At 42.2% G+C, this 19,228-nt stretch overlaps 1 protein-coding gene across 2 annotated transcripts in view; it reads left to right on the top strand.

Moving 5' to 3' along the window:
• The first annotated feature begins 3,565 nt into the window (after positions 1-3,565).
• The window catches only part of VDR (vitamin D receptor), a 1,262,566-nt gene continuing 1,246,903 nt past the window's right edge, over positions 3,566-19,228 (top strand). The window contains exon 1 of one of the 2 annotated variants that reach the window (XM_086964248.1): positions 3,566-3,898. The gene's annotated coding sequence lies outside the window, so the exon portion shown is untranslated. The remainder of the gene's footprint in view (positions 3,899-19,228) is intronic. The other variant, XR_015309792.1, reaches the window with a different exon arrangement.

Genomic DNA, 19,228 nt, shown 5'->3' with positions numbered 1-19,228 from the left:
TTAAGGAAGGCGTCTGCAGTTGCCACAACCTCTTCCACCTTCCCCTCTGTGTCTTGGGGCAGGGGCCTGCAGAGCAACACTGTGGGAGCAATCAATCAATCATCACACAAAACGGCAACCTTTGGTGGTCCTGCTGCTAGAGTGTGATTTACACCTCATTTAGTGACAGCATGGGATTGGGAAGGCGGGCAGTCTGGCATGGGGCGATGGGCCAGTGCTTCAGGGGCACCTATGAGCCGTTTTTTAAGCCTCTGTAAACTTGTGCAATATTCCTACTGTCTTCGCCAGGCCACTGTAATGAGGCACCAGCATTCCGGGCTCTCTCCCGACCCTCTGTAATTTGAGGCTTGGAACTGGGTGTTGCTCTGGCCTTTGGGGCATTCTGGTCTGGGCCCCCTGCTACGTGGGGCCTGTTTGGCCAGAAGCAGTGTCATCCCCTGCCGGGCAATCGCCTTCAGGTCATAGGGGCAATGGTGAGTGTATGAATAGGCAGGAGCCTACATGGGGTAGGCTGAAAGAAGAGGTGATTTTATGGTCATTGTGCATTCTCACTTCAGTTCATGGTGGGATGGCAGGGGGTAAGAGAAGCGGCCTCCCAGGAGGCCAGGTGTTGTCACCTCAGCCCTATTGTCTTTTAGGCCTTGTTGCAGGGCTTAAAGGACTGGATATGACATTAAGATTAATCCTGAATCGCTGCACAAAACGTGTGTTTAGAAAAGTACACAAAGCTCTGAGTGGAACAGTGTCAGTGCTGTAAAGTAGCATTTACAACAATAGCTAAGTGAACACTGCAGTACAGGCAGATGTCAGTGAGACATAAAGCAAGTGCACAAGTGATAAAACCAGATGGACCCCTGATTATGTAAATGTAAATGTATTGCGATTTATATAGCGCACGTATCACCCGAAGGCATCAAGGCGCTTGCCTTGGGAACCCGTCCTGGTATTCCCCTGTGAGATAACCCCAGCAGGGTATCCACAAAGTGAAAGCCAGGCATCCGGCCGCGAGGGGCCGTAGTTGAGATTAAGCAAGCTATTGCCCAGAGTCGCAGAGTGTGAACCCGTGAGTCAAGTAGGCACCGGAATGAGAATTATCGAGTCTGTGGAATTTTTGAGCCCAAGACCCACCGAGGCGGGGAATTGAACCCTGGTCCAGGACCAATCTCAGCTTCCGAGTCTGCCGCCTCTAACCCCTGAGCCACACTTCTCCACTATAGAAGTAACTGAGTAAAGCAGAATTAAACTATTATAACACGAACTGAGCGCCACCTGCAAATCGTGAGCTCCTGTAAAACCAACTTCTTAGATCTAATTATAAGAGGCTCCTTTGCTGTCAGACAGAAAGGATGTTCTGCAGCTACAGAAAGGGGTTCCTGAACCACTGTGTTTTAGAAGATATTTGATGCACACAAAAGAGGGGTGTTCCTTACGTTTTGTGAGTTGCCTGCGAAAGGTCTGTGCAATTCGCACTTTGTGAAAAGTGGGCTACAATTATTTTTTAGTTTATTATTATTTCTTTAGGATTGCGGGTCTCAGGAACGTGCAGGCATCTCTGCATCATGCACAAGCACTTTTAACATGTGCTGCCTTCTTTGGGGCCACTGTAATTATGCAGCAATGGAGGACAAAATGATGTTGCAGTTTTGGCTAAATTATGCAGCAAAGAAAGGCTGCAACGTAATGTGAGGTACATTTTCTGATACTTCATTATTTTGACGTTTTTTACACATCCTACAGTCTCTGCAAAGCTTTGGCTTCAATAATACCAGTTTAACAAGTGCAGCAGTGAGAACCGTGGCCAGTCAACCTTTGTAAAGGGCTTTCTACTTCACAGTAACACAAGTCACTTGTTTTGATCCATTTGAGCTACATATAATTTTTTACTTAAATCCATCACATTATGCGGCCGATGATGTATTATGTGGAAAATATATCAGAGCTATAATTATGTGGAAAACATTTCCAAATTAGGATATTTTGCCATTTATATTTGACCTTCCTCATGCAGTCTGTGTTGTGTGTTATTTTTAGACACCTACAGTGCTTGGGGAGAGACAAAGGATGGAGGTGTCTAATAGTGTTTGCAGAGGATAGTAGTCTCAAGGGGAGAAAATAACTGATTGAGATAATCTGAGGACCACTACCTATTCCTACCTCTACCACTGTTTGAGTCTCATAATTTCATAATTGATGCATTTGCAATTCTCATTGCTAACTAACTTGAGTAGTAATTACACAAACTACTGATATAATAATTGTATCTCATTCATCTGATAATGCTAAAAGCATCTGCAAAACTAAGAAGACTGGGTTGTTTTAGGTGTATATATTATTTTTTTTGTGCTATTTCTAGATACAATAACAGGAAACCAGAAGGCATCTAATCCTGGCTTTATCACATGTTGCGTGAAGCACATAAAAATGTAGGATTACAATTTTGCATTGACCGAGGGGTACTGAATTATGTACTCAATAGTGCTCCCCAACATGTGGGACTTCCTGTCATAGAATTTAAACCCACATTTTATATTCAGAAATGGTTAGGAAAAGGGAGAAGTGCTGATGAAAGAACCCTCATGGCTCAGAGACAAACGGCACCTGGTTCCTCTTATGAGCGTATTTGGGACATTCTGTGATTGAAAACGTATCCCACATTGTAAATGTATTTTAATGTCATTAACTAATATATTAAACCTAAAATAAACGTGTATCCATTGGTTGTGGATGCCAAACATACTAAAAATCTGTATGTTTTGCTCTTTTTAGCCTCACCTGACTTCACCCACTGACCCCATCCTCTGGTTATTTTCGCCTCCTGATGCTCCACCCACAGTTCCCCTACATTTTTTCCCCCACTTCGACCACTGTTCTAAGGGGATATGCATGTTCAGTATTCTAGAAGTTTTGTGTGTTCTGATTCTAATTTTTTGTTGCTCTGCCTGAGTAGTAATAAAAGGTAGTGCATAATATTAGCCTCTGTGCCTTTATTAAAATCATGATTTTCTACTCATTTCTAAATGTTGAAAATCTGCAATATATACACTTGTACATACTTAATTATTAATAACTGATTCATTTATACTTGAACATTAATAAGTGATAAGAAAAGGCTTTTATGGTTTTAAGCAAATGAACAAACATGTCACTGTTGATTTTTTTAATATAGGGGACAAATTGTAACGGTTTTAATTAACCGAAACAATAAACATTTGAATTGAAATTAGTTCGCGCTACATGAATATGTTTAAAAAACAAAAAAGAAGAAGAAAAATACAACACTCGCTTCTCCACATCCACCTTCCGGGGACCTAGCAGCCAACCTGCCCTCCAAGCACTTATGAACCTTACGTTATGTCTATATGGTATATTATTCTGTTTACTTAAAACTGTGAATTGTGATACCCCGCACAACCCACAGAGTTTCCACACAAAATCTCTGGGGCAGTGCCACAATCTCCATTAACCTCTCTAGTTCCAAAACCAGTTTTGAATTTCCGGACTCCCGCTAGCGGCCACTGAATGTAAGCTCTCAAGCCTGACGCACAGAACTAGGACATGACGTCTATATCACGTGGCGGCGCGTCAGGCTAGTGTAATTCCTCTAATGGGAACTGATCACTGCTGTGCTTGATTTCAGACGAGAGAGTGCGGAAGACCTCTGAGACTGACATGGGTGTCCGCGAGACCCTACGGAAAAGCCTATGAAATCGGCATTGGCTTAGTTGGACTGTCTGTCGAGCTTTCTAGTAAACACAGGACGGGAATGTCAACAACCTAGCACCCTCTGACATCCGGTTAACTGCTGTCAAACTATGGACGCCCATTAAGAGAACCTGCGGCGCAAAGTGATAGCCAATACATACCGCCTTCCGGACACCCACTAACCTCCAGAGCGCAGGTAAGGATTTGGGCGGCGTTTTCACACAGCAGTGAGTGAAGGACAGTCGGGATCCTAGGGTCGGCTACTCTTTACTTCAGGAGGAGGAGCTCTCAGATAACAAGCATACAAACTCACACAGGGTCCCTTTCGGACATGGGAAAACCTCGCTAGTACGGTTAGCCTTCCCCTCCGTCAAACGTTATTTGTCACACGGCATAAGTCAAATCAAGTACTCCCTCTTTTCTTGATAAAATCTGTGTGTTCCTCAATATTGTCACTATAATGACAGGGCCTCTCTTTGGCATAGCTGTAGTCTGTGATGTGCTCTTAATCCTGCACCAGTGGGATATTTTATAGTTGTTTACCAAGTATAGAATGGTTTACTGTATAAAGTTAGATGTGTGTACTAATAGGTATGCATGCTCGTGTTGCTACACCACTCGCTAACGATGTCACTTATAAACTCAGCTAATTATACAGACTGTGCTGTAATATCCCGCGTCTTAAAGACCCTTGCATACATTCAGGAAGAGTGTGTTTATTATACAGTGCCATCAACATACTCTGCGCCATGGAGCGCTTCAACGAAGTACACAGCAGAAGAAAAGCAGTGCTGATCTGAAGGGGACTTTATTTTTAACCGTCTTAAAGAACTTCACCTCAAAACGACACCATCGTTACTACTTTAGCAAGTTCAGAATTTCTAACCGCCTTAAAACATTCCTACTAAATATTCTGTGTTGTAGAACCTTTTTTTACATTGGAGAAGTGAATTATATTTGCATGAATTAATTATTCAATCATCCTGTGCTCGGGGAATTGCAGATATTTGGAATACATTTTGATATTGTTGACTACAATAATTTTTTATGAATTCGGATATTAAGAAACATACTGGTGAGACTATTTAATCGCCAGCATGCCTTAGCAAATAGTGTACAAGAGCCATAAATTGGTTGTCTCGTATTACCTACAAATGATGTTTATCCTCTAAGTACGTATATGTCTATATGTGTGTGTGTGTGTGTATATATATATATATATATATCTTTACTATTCTCAAAACGACTTTCAAAGCAAGCTCTCTCAAATTTATAAAATGTTTTTATTTTCTATGTACTCCAGCTTATTTCTAATACCTGTTAGTTACTTTTTTAATTACTTGTTTTCTAATGCTTGTTATGGAGCTATCAAAAGCATTGTAAAAGTGCCGGAAACATTGTAAATGTGCCATGCTATGTACACCAGTTTGTTTCTCTTCGGGCAAACATGAATCACACAGGCTTCCGCATACCGTTGTCCAATAACCAGGTATACGTTCCCCTCTTGCGGTCATTTCATGGGTGTGCTACAATTGTCGATTATAGATTCAGGTTTGGTCTCTGTGAAACACCGCCTACGTGTATGTATGCAAGTGCATGGATTTGTGTGTATATATATATATATATATATATATATATATATATATATATATATATATGTATATATGTATGTGTGTATATATGCATTTGTGTGTATATATGTGTGTGTGTATATATGTATATGTGTGTATTTGTGTGTGTGTATATATGTATATATATATAATGTTTGTGTGTGTGTATATATGTGTATATATATATATATAATGTTTGTGTGTGTGTGTATATATGTGTATGTATATATATCTGTTTATATGTGTATGTATATATGTGTATGCATGTGTTTGTATATATATATATATATATATGTGTGTATATGTATGTATAAATAAGTATATATGTGTATATATATATATGTGTCGCTCCTAAATTGCTGATTTTTTTTCTAAAAACGGTATTAATGATGTTTTAGTGATTTTAAACCTACCTCTTGGCTGCTGAACTTGTTTGCTGTGTGTGTTTGGAACTCCCCAGTCCGCCGCGAGCGTTGCTCGTTTGTTGTGGAGGGAGTCTTTTCTTTCTAAACTAAAACTTGCCCACTTCCTCACTGCTAATTTCACTCATTTCTGGCAGAAGGAGGTTGGCGCTCTCGTGCTCCAACCTCCCCCATATAAACCAGACCAGATGCTTCAGGCGGCGTGCAGCTGGCGCACCGGCGATGCGCCAATGGCAAGCCCGTCTGCGCCCGTCTGCGCACATCCACGCCCGTCCGCTCCAGGACAGCGCCAGAAGCCAGGACCCCTGGCCGGGCCATTTCAGTTATGAACACTGTAAGCAGTACTAAGTGCTATTCTAGAGAAGACTTGCTTGATTTTAGGAAGACTCCTCCATTACACTGCTGTTATGATATTCTGCCATCAGTTGAAGGACCCTTCTCATGTAGAGGCTGTTGTTATCAGAGCAATGATTTAGATACAAGGCAGACTTGGGTAACATGTGATTATCAGCTATAAAATAAGTCACCTTATTATGCAACTCGAGCCTCACCCATGTGGGCTACATTCTATAACTAAAAATCAGAAGATATGGAAAAATGTATTCTGCAATGTCCGTTTTCTCCCTAAGCACTCTATTAAAATCTGGGACTTGTTTTCCTCACCACTACCTGAGCTGGGGTTTCTGACCGAAACCTGGCTCAAACACCACTCTACTCTATCGATCACCTTGGCAATACCAGAGGGCTTCAAGTTCATTAGAATGGATAGACCAGTTAAGATGGGAGGAGGGCTTGCCATTATACACAAAGATATTAATGTTTGTGTTCTAGATGAATATTGTGACCCTAGAATGGATGCTTTTATTTTACGAATTGACCTACCAGCCCAAGTCAGTTGGAAGGTGGCCCTGATCTATCGCCCACCTGGCCCCTTAGCGGATTTTTCAGATATACTCTCAGAACCCCTAGCTCCTCATATACTTGCTAGCACTAATTTTGTTCTTCTAGGCGATTTTAATATTCATAGTGAATGCTCTAATAATATAGAGCCATTAGCCTTCCTAAACAATTTGGCACTCTTAGGCCTAAACAAATGAATGAAGGTCCCACCCACATAGCTGGCCATACTTTGGATATTGTTCTGTCCAACTCCCCCAACATACAGTGTGAACAACCAGTACAACTTACTTGGACCGACCATGCCTTAATTGAATTTGCCATTAAGAGCCATAAAGCTGAACTTAGATGGCCACGCCAAGAATTTGGTACGACTCGTAGGCAATGGCAGAAAGTCCCTTCAGAGGACTTTCAAGCCTCTCTGAAAGTACCCCGGAATAAATCTTTAGATAATCTAAAAGAAGCGCTTGTTAAGTATAACCTTCCATTAACGGAAACTATTAATTATCTTGTGCCAGTGAAATGCTCCTCTAATCACCCTAAACGTTAGCAAGTTCTCTGGTTCACCCCCCAGTTACTTATGCAAAAAAGATGCAGAAAGTATGAGAGGAAATGGCGAACCACTCATGAAGAGAGCGACAAAACTACGTTTTTAGCCTCTCTATCAAGCTATCACAGTAATATTAAGCTCACACGTAAGAATTATATCTCTACGGAACTCACACTGGCCGTTAATCCACCGAAGATTTTATACAATATCCTCCAGTCTTTTATAAAACCCAAGGCATGTGAGAATACAGAAGCACCTTCACAAACACTTTGTGATAACATCGCATCTTACTTTTCACGGAAAATTGATTCAATATATGATAATCTTGTCTCTTCGGGGAGTGTACAAACTGAGACAACAGATGCAGCAGGATTGTCTTCTTCCATGATGCTTGAGAATTTTCCTCCGCTTGCCACCACAGATGTAGATTTGCTAATGGGCCAAGTGAAGACCGGCTCTCCATGCAGCCTGATTCCTGCAAGGATAGCTAACACTCTTATTCCTCAACTTGCCCCATTAATTGAACATCTCCTGAATCTTTCTTTAAAAGAAGGTTATGTTCCATGAGAATGGAAAGCAGCCCAGATAATGCCTATTCGAAAGAACTCGAAAGCTCCTCTGACGGATCTGACCAATCTTCGCCCCATCTCACTCCTGCCGTTTCTGAGTAAAATCCTAGAGAGGTATGTCAACAAACACCGCTCTAGTCATGGCGAATTGTCAGGCAACCTAGATCCCTCGCAGTCAGGTTTTAGGCCCACATATAGCACTGAGTCAGCCTTGCTAGTGGTCACAGATAACATCAGAATGACCCTAGACAATGGCCATTCTATGATTCTGGTGCTACTGGACCTATCCACCGCATTCAACACTGTTTCCCATCAAAAATTACTCAGAAGGCTGGAGGAAATAGGACTAAGAGACTCTGCCTTCCATTGGGTGGCAAGTTTTTTTTTCTGGTCGGACTCAGACGGTCAATTATGGCCTGTATCGCTCGGCACCCATGGAACTTACCAAGGGAGTCCCACAGGGCTGTTGTTTGAGCCCAACACTATTTAACATCTATGTTGCTCCCTTGGCTAATGTTCTAAGGAAATATTGGTTTATCCCAATATCATACGCTGACGACAGGCAGCTACTCTTTTTCCTTTCAATGAACTAACCCCAACCATCCAGGAGAATTTCTCTATGGGCATGAATGCCATTTCACAATGGATGCGGAATAACTTTCTTCAGTGTAATGTCGGAAAGACCGAGCTCATGCTCTTTGGGGAAGCTTCCATATTGTAGTCCCCCAATTGGTGGCCCATCAACCTTGGCAAGCCTCCTACTCCCAAAGCTTCTGTCAAGAATCTGGGTGTCCGGCTTGACCATGCCCTTACTTTTAAAGAACATGTTGGCCAGACGGTGGGTACATGTTTTCACACCCTGGGCCTACTTCGGCCAGTCTTCCCTGTGCTTCCAGATGCTGCAAGAAAGACTTTAACTCTGGCTCTCATACGGAGTCGCCTAGATTATTGTAACAGTTAATTGCTTTCTGCCAATGAAGCGTCAATCCATAAACTTCAGGTGATTTAGAATACAGTGGCGCGACTGGTGCTGAATATACCGTACAGATCTGTTTCACGTCCACTTCATTTAAAACTCCATTGGCTACCAATACGCAAACGGATAAAATTTAAGATCTGTTGTACCATCCACAAAGCTCTATGCAATCTTGGTCCAAGCTATCTGTCGAAAAAATTCATTCCCTATCTGTCCCCGAGATCTTTACGTTCTGGCTCTAATCATCTATTGAAGGTCCCTGGAATCAGAAGAGCGAGATTAGGAGGGAAATCTCTATCATACCTTGGCCCGAAATAATGGAACAAACTCCCCCTCCCCCTAAGAGAATGCGCAAAGCATCTAGCATTCAGGAAACTTCTTAAAACCACCCTGTTTTGTTTTTAATTAAAAAAAAAAAAAGCCCCACAGCTGCCGCCATATAGTCTGACATGCTTACACAAAGCGCAGAGATATTCCTCGGAGTCGATTCTCGCGCTATATAAACCTTTAAATAAATAAAATAAATAAATATATATGTGTGTAAATGTGTATGTATATATATGTGTGTGTGTGTGTGTGTGTGTGTGTGTGTGTGTATATGTGTATATATATATATATATACACACACGCGTACGTACGCGTACAGTGCACGTACGGTGCCGTACCCCCGCGATTTTCCGAAAAAATAAAATTGGGGGGCCTGGGGGGGCCTTGTGGGACCCCCTGAGCAGGCCTAGGGGGTCAGGGTGCTTCTACCCTGCCCCCTTTTTGAGTTCTACACGTTTGTTTTTCTGCTTTCCTGTGCCTCAGTCTACCGAGGCACAAGATGGCTGCCAACAATTTCTGTTTTGAGTGTTGACAGACAGTGGCAGCCAGTCAGCATGCAGCTCATACTCGGGAAGGTACAGAGTACAGTAAGCTTACAGTGCACTCACGGCGTCCCACCCATAGATATATAATTTGGGAAAATTCAATTTTCTCAACAACTACTGGAGCGATTTTCACCAAATATAAAAAAAGGCACTACTGCATACCAGTCCCTATCATTTTGCCAAGTTTGGTGTAATTCCATTCAGCCATTCGGGCTGTAGCCGTGTCTAAAGGTCCTATGGAAAATTGCATTGGGCTACATTTCACATTAAATTTTTTCAAAAACTACTGGAGGGATTTACACCAAACATACAAAAGGCACTGCTGCATACCGGTCCCTACCATTTTGCCAAATCTGGTGTAATTCTGTTCAGCCGTTCGAGCTGTAGCCTTGTCAGAATGTCCCTAAGGAAATTAACATGGGGAAAACACGTTTTGGGACCCCCCTTTTTTCTCGGCTGGCTGAATGGAATTACACCAAACTTGGCAAAATGATAGGGACTGGTATGCAGTAGTGCCTTTTTTTATATTTGGTGAAAATCGCTCCAGTAGTTGTTGAGAAAATTGAATTTTCCCAAATTATATATCTATGGGTGGGCCGTAATTTCCATAGGGCGGTCGATTTCACTTTTAGCTCGAACGGCTGAATGGATATACAGCAAACTTGGCAAAATTGTAGGGACTGGTAGCCCGATGTGCCTTTGCTATGTCTCAAGATATGTGCTCCAGTGGATTTTGAGTAATTTAGGTTCAAAAAATATATATATCTATAGGCGCTCTCCGGTGCGCGCACCGGAGAGCGCTCCAGGCGCGACACGCGACTTGCGCGCAGAAAGCTGATTGGCTCTTGGGTGTCTGTAAACATTCTAAACAGTCTGGAGCGGCCGCCATCTTGTGTCTCGGTAAAATCGAGACACAAGGGGTTTAAAAAAAAAAAGGGGCAAATGACCATAAGGGGGAAGAGTAGACCCCCTCTGACCCCCTAGTTTTGATGTGGCGGCCATAAAAGGGTCCCGCGGGTAAAAAAAAAAATAAAAAAAATCGATTTCCGCGGGGGGCGCACCCAGTACGCGTACCGGAGAGCTTACTGGGGACCGTACCATGGAGATGAAAAATGACAGATTTTTTTTCACAACAAAAAATTGCATTTTTTTATAAATTAGAGGTAGTTCTGAAAATAACTTTTTTTTTGATTTTGTTGTTTTATATTTTTTTTTAGACTTTTTAAAACAATTTTATAATTTTTTGGGATTTTTGTCAAGGGAAAAACAAAAAACAGGGATTCCAAAACGGCTCAACAGGAGCAAAAAAATGTGAAAATTTAGGGACTGTCAGGGCAGCGGTGTTGCTGTTTCTTTAGGGCAATGAGTTCAACACTCTGCTCCCCATAGCAGAGCAGTTTGTCACACTCCGTGCACAGAAATTTGATGCCTGCAAACTCTGGCTGTATGTTAGGGACCATTCTTCTACGGGATGGTCCCGAAGGTGTTGCTCCACCAGTGGAGGTGCTGCCGCCATCTGTGGGTAATTTCCGTGCCAGGTCTCTGACACTCTCCCTCGCAAAGTTGTTTGGGTGTCTTCTTTTGACATGCCTGATTAAATTGGCATTTCCAAAACTATATTTTTTCAGAGGATTGCCTCTGGATAAAGTACTACCACATATTTTGCAGGTTACTTTTGGAGCGTTGACTTTTTTTTTCTCCTTCAGGGATGTTATAAAATTTCCAGATGAAATGGATTTTTTTCTTCTGCCTAGGAGGGTCCTCATCTAAAAATGCCTCTGAATCACTGCTGGATGACTCTCTTGCAGCCATTGCTGTAGATCAGGAAAGTAGGAGATGAAGATAGTACACAGAACAGCTCTTGCTCTCTCCAAGTACAAAGCAATAGTGAAGGAAATGGGTGGGGATTTCATTCTTTGTAAAAAAAAACTGTTAGCAACCAATGAAAAGTGTTATTTTAGGGTCACATGACCCGACGCGCTTACGCTGCGCGCTCCGGAGCACTTCCGGGTGTGTTTACGCGGCGCGATCGTAGGCGCTTCCGGGGCGCAAACGTGGCGCGATCGTAGGCGCTTCTGCGTGCGTTTACGTGGCGCGAACGTAGGCGCTTCCGAGGGCACTTACGTTGCGCGCCGAAGTGACGTCATCAAACTTTTACAGAAATGCATAATCATTTTCCTTATAAAAAAAAACTGATTTTATTTGTATGGTACGAAATGTTTTGCATTATTATTAACTTTTCATTCATATTTTTTTTCACGAACGACAGTAGCGCTCTGGGTGCGCTTTCAGGTGAGCTCACCGGAAAGCTTACCGGAGAGCTTAGCTGAAAGCTTCCCGGAGCGCGCACCCAGAGCGCAAAAGAAAAAATTATATAAAAAAAATGAATACTTAAAAAAAAAACTGCAAATTGTAAAAAAAAAAAAAAGGTTAGAAACTCGATATAGAAAGGAATTAGCATTTAAAAAACCTATGAAATTCACTGAAAAAACCATAGGTTTCACACCAGTTATAGTTAGGAATTAGCATTTAAAGAACCTATCAAATTCACTGAAAAAACCATAGGTTTAACACCAGTTATAGTTAGCTGGAAATTTTACTGACCTAAAACCATTGAAATTCCCACGTTATAGTTAGTTGGACTCACTATAACTTGCACGTGTAATGCACTGCTGATGACATCACATATTACATCACTCATGACATGGTCAGTGACATCACTCATGACATCACTGATGACAGAGAGACTGACCTACTTTCACTCGCTAATATATGTATTCACTAAGATACACTTAATAAGGCAAATATCCAATTTATTTTTTTTAAAACATCCATTAAGACAATAATTTAAACAAATATTCTTCCATCGACCTTAACATACATATTTATTTATCTGAAAGACACACATTCACTGGATGGTGTCATCAGTGCATTACACGTGCAAGTTATAGTGAGCCCATCTAACTATAACGTGGGAATTTCAATGGTTTTATGTCAGTAAAATTTCCAGCTAACTATAACTGGTGTTAAACCTATGGTTTTTTCAGTGAATATATATGTGTGTATATATATATGTATGTGTGTGTATATATATATACATGTATGTGTGTGTATATATATATATATATATATATATATATATATATATATATATATATGTATGTGTGTATATATACATGTATGTGTGTATATATATATGTGTGTGTATATATATATATATATATATATATATATATATATATGTATGTGTGTATATATACATGTATGTGTGTATATATATATGTATGTGTGTATATATATATGTATGTGTGTATATATGTATGTGTGTATATATATGTATGTGTGTATATATACATGTATGTGTGTATATATATGTATGTGTGTATATATATGTATGTGTGTATATATATGTATGTGTGTATATATATGTATGTGTGTATATATATATGTATGTGTGTATATATATATGTATGTGTGTATATATATATGTGTGTGTATATATATATGTATGTGTATATATATATGTATGTGTGTGTATATATATATATATGTATGTGTGTGTATATATATATATATATGTATGTGTGTGTATATATATATATGTGTGTGTATATATATATGTATGTGTGTATATATATATGTATGTGTGTATATATATATATGTATGTGTGTATATATATATATGTATGTGTGCATATATATATGTGTATATGTATGTATATATGTGTGTATATGTATATATATGTGTGTATATGTATATATATGTGTGTGTATATATATATATATATATATATATACACACACATATATGTGTGTATGTATATACACGTTTCTGGAAAGGCCGTGGAAAGGAATTCCTCTCTCCATAAAGTGCAACGTCGTTTTGCGTACAGAGCCTGCCTTTGCCCTGCCTAACCTACTAAGGAGATAAAATGCTTTCAATCAAAAATGGACATCGAACCTACAAAGGGAATGACTATATTTCACCTCGTGGGACTGCTAGTCCCATAATGCATAGAATTGAAAGACGGCACTATGCCCAACCCACTGAGGAAAATTTCAAATAAATTTCACCTGCACGAAGTGAACTTTCCAATGTCTGTTTTTTCACAAAGCCCATGAGGAAGAGGCATGTCAGCCTCGAAACACGTCGGTGGCAGCATGAAGAAAATGAATGGCAGGTATAAGACAAGCTGCAGCGAGGCTTCACTAATGCGACGCTGTGTGTGCACTTTCAAATGCTGGGGCATTTTGTTTGGACATGTATATATGTGTATATGTATATATGTGTATATATATATATATGTGTGTGTGTGCTTTGCTGCTTTTCCTGTTCGAGGTATCGAATCACCCAGGGCCGCCACGGGAACAGGTCAGAGATGGGGCTGCTGCAAGGCTGCAGTCTGTGAACTACACAGAGGATAGGGTTAACCAAGCGCTCTCCACAGCTCTGCCTCTGTTCTCCCTGCAAACGTGGTTGGGGCGTTGGTGACCCAAGGGGCTTCTGACTTTTTAATTGAGAATGCTGCCTGCCACTACACGGCCCCCCCCGTGACTCGGTATACAAGCCATCAAACCCCGCGCTGAAACTTACCAAGTTGTTGCATTCTGGGAACTGCAGTTCGAAATCTACTACAGCTGTCCCATATCAAGCGGGGTCAGCTGATCTCCTACTACTAGGAGCACCGGAGTATTTTCATGGAGGGAAACGGCACCATTCGGTTGTGAGCAAGCGTCCGATGAAGGCAGAGAAGCCGAAATGCATTACGCTGAGCAACTTACAAAGAATAAAGAAATCCCTTCTGTACCCCCACGGTGTCCTTGAAGTCTCTTCTACACTTGGGCTTCCTTCAGGCATACTTTCCGCGTAAAGCCAGAAACGCGGCACAAGGACCCGCCCTACAAAGAGCCCTGGGAGCTACTGGCAATCAGCTTTGCTGCTTTTCCTGTTCGAGGTATCGAATCACCCAGGGCCGCCACGGGAACAGGTCAGAGATGGGGCTGCTGCAAGGCTGCAGTCTGTGAACTACACAGAGGATAGGGTTAACCAAGCGCTCTCCACAGCTCTGCCTCCGTTCTACCTGCAAACGTGGTTGGGGCGTTGGGGACCCAAGGGACTTCTGACTTTATAATTGAGAATGCTGCCTGCCACTACACGGCCCCCCCCCGTGACTCGGTATACAAGCCATCATACCCTGCGCTGAAACTTACCAAGTTGTTGCATTCTGGGAACTGCAGTTCGAAATCTACTACAGCTGTCCCATATCAAGCGGGGTCAGCTGATCTCCTACTACTAGGAGCACCGGAGTATTTTCATGGAGGGAAACGGCACCATTCGGTTGTGAGCAAGCGTCCGATGAAGGCAGAGAAGCCGAAATGCATTACGCTGAGCAACTTACAAAGAATAAAGAAATCCCTTCTGTACCCCCACGGTGTCCTTGAAGTCTCTTCTACACTTGGGCTTCCTCCAGGCATATATGTGTGTGTGTGTGTATATATATGTATATATATATGTATATGTGTGTGTATATATATGTATATATATATATATATGTGTGTATATATATTACCTACTGGCGGTCGCCAGTAGGTAGTTATAGTTAGGATTTTTTTCAATGCAAAATCTCAAAATTCTATTTGGAATAGCTTTGGCGCATGGTTGACGAATCTGCCTGAAAATTGCCTCAAATTTGCCTCGCGGAGCTACGGTCCTTCCTTGAAAGTTTGGGGGTGATTTGTCAAGCGGGGGCCGAGATAAAAGGGGGGTCCCAACATTTGTTTTCCCCATGTTAATTTCCATAGGGCGGTCGTACTCACTTTTAGCCCGAACGGCTGAATGGATTTCCACCAAACTTGGCAACATTGTAGGGACTGGTAGCCCGATGTGCCTTTGCTATGTCTCAAGATATGTGCTCGAGTGGATTTTGAGTAATTTAGGTTAAAAAAAATATATATATCTATGGCCGCGCCCCGGTACGCGCACCAGGCGCGACACGCGAGGTGCGCACGGAAAGCTGATTGGCTCTCGGGTGTCTGTAAACATTCGAAACAGTCCGGACAAGCCGCCATCTTGTGTCTCGGTAGGATAGAGACACAAGAAGTGGAAAAAAAGGGGGAAATGACCATAAGGGGGCAGGGTAGACCCCCCCTCACCCCCTAGGTTTGATGTGGGGGCTATAAAAGGGCCCGCTGTGCAAAATATAAATATATACGCGCTCCTGGAAGCTTTCAGCTAAGCTCTCCTGTAAGCTTCTCCGAGAGCTCATCTGAAAGCGCACCCAGAGCGCAACTGTCGTTTGTGAAAAAAAAATATGAATGAAAAGTTAATAATAATGCAAAACATTTCGTACCATACAAATAAAATTTGTTTTTTTTAATATTGAAAATGATTATGCATTTCTATTAAAGATTGATGACGTCACTTCAGCGCACAACGTACGTGCCCTCGGAAGCGCCTACGTGCGCGGCTCCTAAACGCACGCAAAAGCGCCTACGATCGCGCCACGTGTGCGCCCCGGAAGCGCCTACGATCGCGCCACGTGTGCGCCCCGGAAGCGCCTACGATCGCGCAGCGTAAACGCACCCGGAAGTGCACCCGAGCGCGCAGCGTAAGCGCGTCGGGTCATGTGACCCTAAAATAACACTTTTCATTGGTTGCTAACAGTTTTTTTTTACAATGAATGAAATCCCCACCCATTTCCTTCACTTCTTCTTTCACTTTTGTGACTGAAAGACCTGCTTTTTTGCTGCTCCTTTTTTCTTGGTTCATCATGGCTGCCAGATCATCCAGCAGTGAAGATGACTTCATTGATGAAGAGCCACCTACCCCAAAGGTGAAGGGACATTTCATTTGGAAATTTTTTAAGTTTCCAGAAGGCCAGAAGAAGGTGAATGCACCAAAAGTGGAGTGCAGGATCTGCAAAAAGGTCCTGTCACGGGGTAACCCCCTAAAGAAATACTCTTTTGGCAACTTCACGATGATTCGCCATGTGGAGACCAGGCACCCCCAGAATTTTGCCCGAGAAAGTGTCAGGGCTCTGGCACAGGAGGTTCCCTCTACATCAACAGGAGGAGCAACTTCTTCTGGAAGAGACCAATCTCAGGGGCAGGTAGCCAACATCCAACCTGCATTCAACCATGGGCTCGTCAGATGCAGATACTGCAATCAACTCCTCACCTATGGGGAGCAAAGTGTCCAGCTCATGGTTCGGGCATTAGAGAACCATCACTGCCCTTCCCACCCCTAATTTTTTTCTTTTCTTTTTGCTCCTGTTGAGCAGTTTCTATTCCCTGTTTTTGTTCCTCTTCAGTTAAAAGAAGAAAACCAAAAGTTCTTTTCAGAACTACCTCCAATTCTCATCAAAGAGCTATAATCTTAAAAAATGAAGAGTAAGTGAAATATAGTGCATTGATAATTGAAAGGAGAATGAGTAAGAAAGAACAGAAAGGTATGAGAGGTGAAAGGAAGTGAAGTAGGAGGACTGAAAGAAGGTGAGTGTTAGAAAAGAAATTTATGACACAGTGAATAAACTGGAGGCCTCATTTCTGAAAAGTGACGCATCGCTACGTGAAAATAGCGATGCGTCACTTATCTGGACGCACTCCTTATGACATTCCACATATGTCATATTTAATATATGACTAATCAATTCGCAAGGAGTTACAGATATGTCAGTATTTCTGACATATCTCTAAACACAAAAGTAACGCATTGCAGGAGTGCGTCACAAAAGTGACGCAACTCCAGTAATGTGTCCTTTCACATGGAAAAAGCACCATGTGAAAGGTTTGCTGAGAAGCAGGCGCAAGATTTTGGCGCAACTGCATCCTAAAAGTGACGCACTGCGTCATTATTAGCAAGCTTTTTGCAAGGAACACCCCCTCTGCATGCATTATACCTGACACTATTTTTTAAAAAGTGACGCATCTAGGTACATGGGTCACTTTTTAAAACTCTGCGCCATATTGTATCTGCATCAGGTATAATGTATGCAGAGGGGGCAATCCCTCGCAAAAAGCTTGGTAATAACAACGTACTGAAATCTATGAGATTTCCCTGCGTCATTTTTTGGATGCTATTGCGTCAAAATTTTGCGCCGGCCTCGCATCACTTTTATGTTTACACATATGTCAGAAATACTGACGTATCTGTAACTCCTTGCAACATGATTCGTCATACATTAAATATGACACATCTGGAATGTCATAAGGACTGTGTACAGAAAAGTGACGCATCACACCAACAGTGTAATAAAATGTGCCTCGTTGCACTATATTTAAAGGATGCAACAGCATCCTAAAAGTGACGCAGTGAAATCTCAAACATTTCACTGCGTCGCTATTACAAAGCTTTTTGTGGGGGAACACCCCCTCTGCATACATTATACCTGACGCTATTTTAAAAAGTGACGCATCTAGGTACATGGGTCACTTTTTAAAACTCTGCGCCATATTGTATCTGCAACATGATTCGTCATACATTAAATATGACACATCTGGAACGTCATAAGGAGTGCGCACAGAAAAGTGACGCATAACACCAGCAGTGTAATAAAATGTACCTCGTTGCACTATATTTAAAAAGTGACGCATCTAGATAGATGCGTCACTTTTTGAATATTGCATAACAATGCGCATTTTTTTACACCGCTGGTGCGTCACAAAAATTGACGCACAGGAAGCGCAAAACTAACAGCGCAAGGCCTTCATAAATATAGTCCTGGATTTAGGGGGTCAGAGGGGGTCTACTCTTCCCCCTTATGATCCAATCAGCTTCCTGCGCGCAAGTCGCTCGTCGCGCCTGGAGCGCTCTCCCGTGCGCGCACGGGAGAGCGCATATTCCCGCGCAAAACGAAAAAAAAATTTTAATGCCCTGCAGGACCCTATTTTAGTCCCTACATCAAACCTAGGGGGTCAGAGGGGGTCTACTCTTCCCCCTTATGGTCATTTGCCCCTTTTTTTTTCAAACCCCTTCTGTCTCGATTTTACCGAGACACAAGATGGCGGCCGCTCCGCACTGTTTAGAATGTTTACAGACAACTGAGATCCAATCAGCTTCCTGCGCGCAAGTCGCGTGTCGCGCCTGGAGCGCACTCCCGTGCGCGCACGGGAGCGCGGCTATAGATATATATATTTTTTTGAACCTTAATTACTTAAAATCCACTGGAGCACATATCTTGAGACATAGCAAAGGCACATCGGGCTACCAGTCCCTACAATTTTGCCAAGTTTGGTGGAAATCCATTCAGCCGTTCGGGCTAAAAGTGAAATCGACCGCCCTATGGAAATTAACATGGGGAAAACGCGTTTTGGGACCCCCCTTTTATCTCGGCCCCCGCTTGACGAATCCCCCCCAAACTTTCAGGGAAGGACCGGACCGCCATGAGACCATTTTCCTGAAAATTTCAGGCAGATTCGTCAACCGGCGCCAAAGTTATTCAAAATAGAATGTTGAGATTTAACATTGAAAATTATCCTAACTATAACTACCTACTGGCGACCGCCAGTAGGTAATATATATATATAATTTTTTTTTATTTGCGTGGGGGGAGCGCCCGGTACGCGCACCGGGGAGCGGCCCATGGGGAAAGAAGAATGACAGAGTTATTAAAAAATGTAGCCTTTTTTTTA

The sequence above is a fragment of the Lissotriton vulgaris genome, chromosome 1_1, assembly GCF_964263255.1.
Source record: "Lissotriton vulgaris chromosome 1_1, aLisVul1.2, whole genome shotgun sequence".
Classification (NCBI taxonomy): Eukaryota; Metazoa; Chordata; class Amphibia; order Caudata; family Salamandridae; genus Lissotriton; species Lissotriton vulgaris.
Note: the sequence above shows the minus strand (reverse complement) of the source record. Positions and strands in the feature narration are given on the sequence as shown.